A 7,500-nucleotide genomic window follows, 5' to 3' on the forward strand; every position below is an offset into this window, starting at 1 on the left:
AACCATATGGTATTCTTTCTTATAATAAGAGAATACATGTGTATATCCATTATATGGATATATGGTCTTAACTTTATTTGCTACACCACCCTATAGTAGTTTTTGAACCCAATATCTTCAATTCGGGTATTTTCAATTCTCTTTGCCAACCACCCATATGGTATTCTCTCTTATAATAAGAGAATACAAGTATATTTTCATTATATGGATATAATGCCATTTATTTTTCAATATCCATATAATTCATTTAGTTTTGTATGTACAAAACAAGTTTTCTTTATAGTATTGACAAAATCATATGCATACGCATAACATAAGTTTTGACCAATACGAGGAGGGGCCCGCCAACGACCACCTCCCTATAGTAGTTTTTGGACCCATGATCTTCTAAAAGCATGTTTACAGTACTAGCGTCACCCTCACTAGGTTTATATATCGTGTTTCAGTGATACACAGGTAAATTTTACCATGTATTCTTAAGTATATGGCAATTATATGCCATATCTATATAATTCAATCATATTTTAATGTATATTTATTATATTATACATTATTATGCCTTATAGGTATTATACCTATAAGCCATATCCATACGATTCATTTACTAGTGCCGCCCCTCACTAGGTTTATATATCTTATTGCATTGATATACAATTTATTCTTATTTATATGGCATTTATATGCCATATCTATACAATTCCTTCATATTTCGATGTATACTTGCTAGATTATACATTGTTATGCCTTATAGGTATTATACCTATAAGCCATATCCATACGATTCACTTATATAAATATATGTATATTTTTCAATACATTATTTTTTTTCACTTTTGTATGGATTTTTATGCATATCCATACATTTATATGGATATGCTTGGCGGTCTTAATAGTATTGACAAACTTATATGCATAACATAGGTTTTGACCAATACGAGGAGGGGCCCGCCAACGACCACCTCCCTATAGTAGTTTTTGGACCCATGATCTTCTAAAAGCATGTTTACAGTACTAGTGTCACCCTCACTAGGTTTATATATCGTGTTTCAGTGATATACGGGTAAATTTTACCATTTATTCTTAAGTATATGGCATTTATATGCCATATCTATATAATTCAATCATGTTTTAATGTATATTTATTATATTATACATTATTATGCCTTATAGGTATTATACCTATAAGCCATATCCATACGATTCATTTACTAGTGCCGCCCCTCACTAGGTTTATATATCTTATTGCATTGATATACAATTTATTCTTATGTATATGGCATTTATATGCCATATCTATACAATTCCTTCATATTTCGATGTATACTTGCTAGATTATACATTGTTATGCCTTATAGGTATTATACCTATAAGCCATATCCATACGATTCACTTATATAAATATATGTATATTTTTTAATACATTATTTTTTTCACTTTTGTATGGATTTTTATGCATATCCATACATTTATATGGATATGCTTGGCGGTCTTAATAGTATTGACAAACTTATATGCATAACATAGGTTTTGACCAATACGAGGAGGGGCCCGCCAACGACCACCTCCCTATAGTAGTTTTTGGACCCATTATCTTCCAAAAGCATGTTTACAGTACTAGCGTCACCCTCACTAGGTTTATATATCGTGTTTAAGTGATATACGGGTAAATTTTACCATTTATTCTTAAGTATATGGCATTTATATGCCATATCTATATAATTCAATCATATTTTAATGTATATTTATTATATTATACATTATTATGCCTTATAGGTATTATACCTATAAGCCATATCCATACGATTCATTTACTAGTGCCGCCCCTCACTAGGTTTATATATCTTATTGCATTGATATACAATTTATTCTTATGTATATGGCATTTATATGCCATATCTATACAATTCCTGCATATTTCGATGTATATTTGCTAGATTATACATTGTTATGCCTTATAGGTATTATACCTATAAGACATATCCATACGATTCACTTATATAAATATATGTATATTTTTCAATACATTATTTTTTTTTCACTTTTGTATGGATTTGTATGCATATCCATACATTTATATGGATATGCTTGGCGTTCTTTATAGTATTGACAACCTCATATGTATAACATAGGTTTTGACCAATACGAGGAGGGGCCCGCCAACGACCACCTCCCTATAGTAGTTTTTTACCCCGAGCTCTGCCAAAATCATGTTTACAGTACTAGTGCCACCCTTCACTAGGTTTTTATATCTTATTTCAGTGATATAAGTGTTAATCATTCTATTTATTCTTATGCATATGGCATTTAAAAGCCATATCTATACAATTCATTCATATTTCAATGTATATTTATAATATTAAACCATATTATGACATATAGGTATTATACCTGTAAGCCATATCTATACGATTCATTCACTAGTGCCGCCCCTCACTAGGTTTATATATCTCATTTCAGTGATATATGGGTAAACTCTATTATTTTTCATATGACACTTATATGCTGCCATATATATAAAAATGCATTTATATTTCAACGTATATATATTTACTATATTATACATTAATATGCCTTAAAGGTATTATATCTACTATAAGCCATATCCATACGATTCATTTATATAAATACATATATGTATAATTTTCTATACATAAATTTTTTTTTATTAATATATGGGTTTCCTAAGCATATCCATATAATCCATTTAGTCTTATATGGATTAGATTGGTCTTCTTTATTGTATTGCCAAACTCATATTGATAACATAAGTTTTGAACAATAAGAGCAGCCGCCAACCAACCAACCGCCGCTACCATTACTTACTTTTATATATGTCCTCTTTATTTTAATGGTCTCTTTATTTGAATTTCAATACCATAGGAATATTTATACATCGAATATGTTTGCCACTAATTTTTCGCGTCACTTATAATATGACGATACAGACTTGCTACCATAACATAAGTTTTGAACAATAAGAGGAGCAGCCGCCAACCAACCAACCAACCAACCACTGCTACCATTGGAGGAACATATACTTACTTATTATATGGCCTCTCTCTGTACTTTAATGGTCTCTTTACTTGAATTTGAATACCATAGGAATATTTATATACATCGAATATGTTTGCCATTAATTTTTCGCGTCACTTATAATATGACGATACAGACTTGCTACCATAACATAAGTTTTGAACAATAAGAGGAGCAGACACCAACCAACCAACCGCTGCTACCATTGGAGGAACATATACTTACTTTTATATATGTCCTCTTTATTTAAATGGTCTCTTCATTTGAATATTAATACCATAGGAATATTTATACATCGAATATTGTTTGCCACTAATTTTTCGCGTCACTAATAATATGACGATACAGACTTGCTACCATAACATAAGTTTTGAACAATAAGAGGAGCAGACACCAACCAACCAACCGCTGCTACCATTGGAGGAACATATACTTACTTTTATATATGTCCTCTTTACTTGCATTATCAAAATACCATAGGAATATTTATACATGGAATATGTTTGCCACTTTATCATCGCGTCACTAATAAAGATGACGATGCATTTTGTTTGTTCAATATTTATTTATAATAATATATTGATTTTTTTATAGGTCTCTTATATTACTAGACCTTTTGCTAACCACAAAGTGGCGCGCCGTTGCAAGCAAGCATAAATTATTATGCCGCTTGCAACATCTTTATTATCGAATCATCAAGCAAAGGATAAGCTTCAGTGGATCGCAGTATGGCAGCTGCTCAACCACTTACAACACCTTGCCTGTTACAAAAGTCGTTTACAATTGATTCTAGGCTTTGTCATTGTATTAAATAATGCTTTTATATGTAACTAGCGCGGCATCAGGTGATCAAAGATCCTCCCAATTTACTATGTTACAAATTACATTGGCATCACATCCATTGTCGTTTATAAAGTAAATTATAAACTTTAAATGGTTTAGAAGCCATACAATGCAAATTGCCCCTTATTTATCATTGCAGTCCAGCACGGATACGACCTTAGAGGCGTTCAGGCATAATCCAACGGACGTAGCGTCATACCACTGTTCGCTCGAACAAGTATTGTGCCATTGGTCCGTACCTGCGGTTCCTCTCGTACTACGCAGGAATGCTGTCGCAACAACGTTTTGTCATTAGTAGGGTAAAACTAACCTGTCTCACGACGGTCTAAACCCAGCTCACGTTCCCTTGCATGGGTGAACAATCCAACGCTTGGTGAATTTTGCTTCACAATGATAGGAAGAGCCGACATCGAAGGATCAAAAAGCGACGTCGCTATGAACGCTTGGCCGCCACAAGCCAGTTATCCCTATGGTAACTTTTCTGACACCTCTTGTTAAAAACTCTTTAAACCAAAAGGATCGATAGGCCGAGCTTTTGCTGTCCCTGTGTGTACTGAACACCGAGATCAAGTCAGCATTTGCCCTTTTGCTCTATGTGTGGTTTCTGTCCGCACTGAGCTGGCCTTGGGACACCTCCGTTATTATTTGAGAGATGTACCGCCCCAGTCAAACTCCCTACCTGGCAATGTCCTTGAATTGGATCATACCTGAGTAATTGGAGTTATACCAAATTTTCAAATCAAAAATACATAAATGCACCGTTTTATTAAAGAATTTGTTTGCGATTATATAACAAACTCGTGATACTTTGATCAAGAAGCTTGCATCAAAACCCAATACCATAAGATATAATAAATATATCCGTATAATGGCTAGGAAATGATACACGTTCCATTTAATCAAGTAAGTAAGGAAACAATAAGAGTAGTGGTATTTCATTGGCGATACCAAACCGAAGTCTAATATCTCCCACTTATTCTACACCTCTTATGTCTCCTTACACTGCCAGATTAGAGTCAAGCTCAAAAGGGTCTTCTTTCCCCGCTAATTATTCCAAGCCCGTTCCCTTGGCTGTGGTTTCGCTAGATAGTAGATAGGGACAGTAGGAATCTCGTTAATCCATTCATGCGCGTCACTAATTAGATGACGAGGCATTTGGCTACCTTAAGAGAGTCATAGTTACTCCCGCCGTTGACCCGCGCTTACTTGAATTTCTTCACTTTGACATTCAGAGCACTGGGCAGAAATCACATTGTGTCAACACCCGCTAGGGCCATCACAATGCTTTGTTTTAATTAGACAGTCGGATTCCCCAAGTCCGTGCCAGTTCTGAATTGATTGTTAATTGATAATCGTTATAATTAATAAGAACTAATTGGTTTAACCCAATTAGTATTCTTAAAAATTTTAGCAAGAAAGTTCCACAATTGGCTACGTAACTAAACTATCCGGGGAACAAGTGACCAACATAAATGCCAGACACTCTATTTACCCAGAACGAGCACATAAACCATGTTATTGTTTCCCAATCAAGCCCGACTATCTCAATCTTCAGAGCCAATCCTTATCCCGAAGTTACGGATCTAATTTGCCGACTTCCCTTACCTACATTATTCTATCGACTAGAGACTCTTCACCTTGGAGACCAGCTGCGGATATTGGTACGGCCTGTTGAGAAGTTTGCGTGTCCCCACCATAAATTTTCAAGGTCCGAGGAGAAAATATCGACACAACAGTATATGTCATGCTCTTCTAGCCCATCTACCATATCTCTCTGCGAAAGACTTCCATGGTAGTACGGCTATAAAACAGAAAAGAAAACTCTTCCGATATCTCTCGACGGCTTCTTTATGGTCGTTCCTGTTGCCAGGATGAGCACGAGGCCCATATTTAATAACAAACGGATACTCAACAGGTTACGGAATTGGAACCGTATTCCCTTTCGTTCAAAATTATTCAAGTATATTAATTAGCTTGATTTATATAATATAATATATTTGTATGGCATTTGTGTTTTACTTGAAAATTTTCGGCTTTCGCCTTGAACTTAGGACCGACTAACTCGTGATCAACCACTGTTCACACGAAACCCTTCTCCACTTCAGTCCTCCAAGGTCTCATTCGATTATTTGCTACTACCACCAAGATCTGTACCAATGGCAGCTCCATGCAGGCTTGCGCCAAACACTTCTACGCATACCATTGTACCTTCCTACTCACTAAAGTTTCAAAATTTATATCACAAGTAATATAAATCATCTACTTTAGCGGTAATGTATAGGTATACAACTTAAGCGCCATCCATTTTAAGGGCTAGTTGCTTCGGCAGGTGAGTTGTTACACACTCCTTAGCGGATTTCGACTTCCATGATCACCGTCCTGCTGTTTTAAGCAACCAACGCCTTTCATGGTATCTGCATGAGTTGTTAATTTGGGCACCGTAACATTACGTTTGGTTCATCCCACAGCGCCAGTTCTGCTTACCAAAAGTGGCCCACTGGGCACATTATATCATAACCTTGAACTTCATATCAAGAAAGTTAAGGTTCTTACCCATTTAAAGTTTGAGAATAGGTTAAGATCGTTTCGACCCTAAGGCCTCTAATCATTCGCTTTACCAGATAAGATTATTTTATATAACATTAAAATGCACCAGCTATCCTGAGGGAAACTTCGGAAGGAACCAGCTACTAGATGGTTCGATTGGTCTTTCGCCCCTATACTCAATTCTGACAATCGATTTGCACGTCAGAACTGTTTCGGTCTTCCATCAGGGTTTCCCCTGACTTCAACCTGATCAAGTATAGTTCACCATCTTTCGGGTCACAGCATATATGCTCAAGGTACGTTCCAGTTAGAGGCATAAATAATATAAATATCATTATACATAACTATATAGAACGCCCCGGGATTGTGTTAATTAGCTATAAATAGTTAAAAAACTAATCCCATTATTAGTCAAGTTAATTACGCTATTAGGTTTATATCCCAATAACTTGCACATATGTTAGACTCCTTGGTCCGTGTTTCAAGACGGGTCCCGAAGGTATCCTGAATCTTTCGCATTGTTAATCATACAAGTGCATATAATAAACACAAAAATCAATGATAATTATGCCATTATATAATTCCGAAAAATTAACGCACTGTATTCATATAAATCTATCAGCACTTTATCAAATTAATAACATTTATTCTGTGTTAAAATGCAAGCAAATTAATTTGAATAAACTATAAGTTATATTTTATGATAAATTTTGTATGCTAATAGATTACAATGTCCTTATATGGAAAAAATGCACACTATTATCATAATATTGTTTAAATATTACAATTTTCATGATGAATTTTCCATAACGGATATTCAGGTTCATCGGGCTTAACCTCTAAGCAGTTTCACGTACTGTTTAACTCTCTATTCAGAGTTCTTTTCAACTTTCCCTCACGGTACTTGTTTACTATCGGTCTCATGGTTATATTTAGTTTTAGATGGAGTTTACCACCCACTTAGTGCTGCACTATCAAGCAACACGACTCTTTGGAAACATCATCTAGTAATCATTAACGTTATACGGGCCTGGCACCCTCTATGGGTAAATGGCCTCATTTAAGAAGGACTTAAAT

The 7,500-nt window shown here is 35.0% G+C and overlaps 1 non-coding gene across 1 annotated transcript in view; it reads right to left on the reverse strand.

The window, feature by feature from the left end:
* Nucleotides 1–3,720: 3,720 nt before the first annotated feature.
* LOC139353801 (large subunit ribosomal RNA) overlaps nt 3,721–7,500 on the reverse strand; it is a 3,970-nt gene continuing 190 nt past the window's right edge. Inside the window, exon 1 of the ribosomal RNA XR_011604941.1 lies at nt 3,721–7,500. This exon is cut by the window's right edge and continues 190 nt beyond it. This is a non-coding gene — a ribosomal RNA (large subunit ribosomal RNA).

The sequence above is a fragment of the Drosophila suzukii genome, chromosome Y (genome assembly GCF_043229965.1).
Source record: "Drosophila suzukii chromosome Y, CBGP_Dsuzu_IsoJpt1.0, whole genome shotgun sequence".
Lineage (NCBI taxonomy): Eukaryota > Metazoa > Arthropoda > Insecta > Diptera > Drosophilidae > Drosophila > Drosophila suzukii.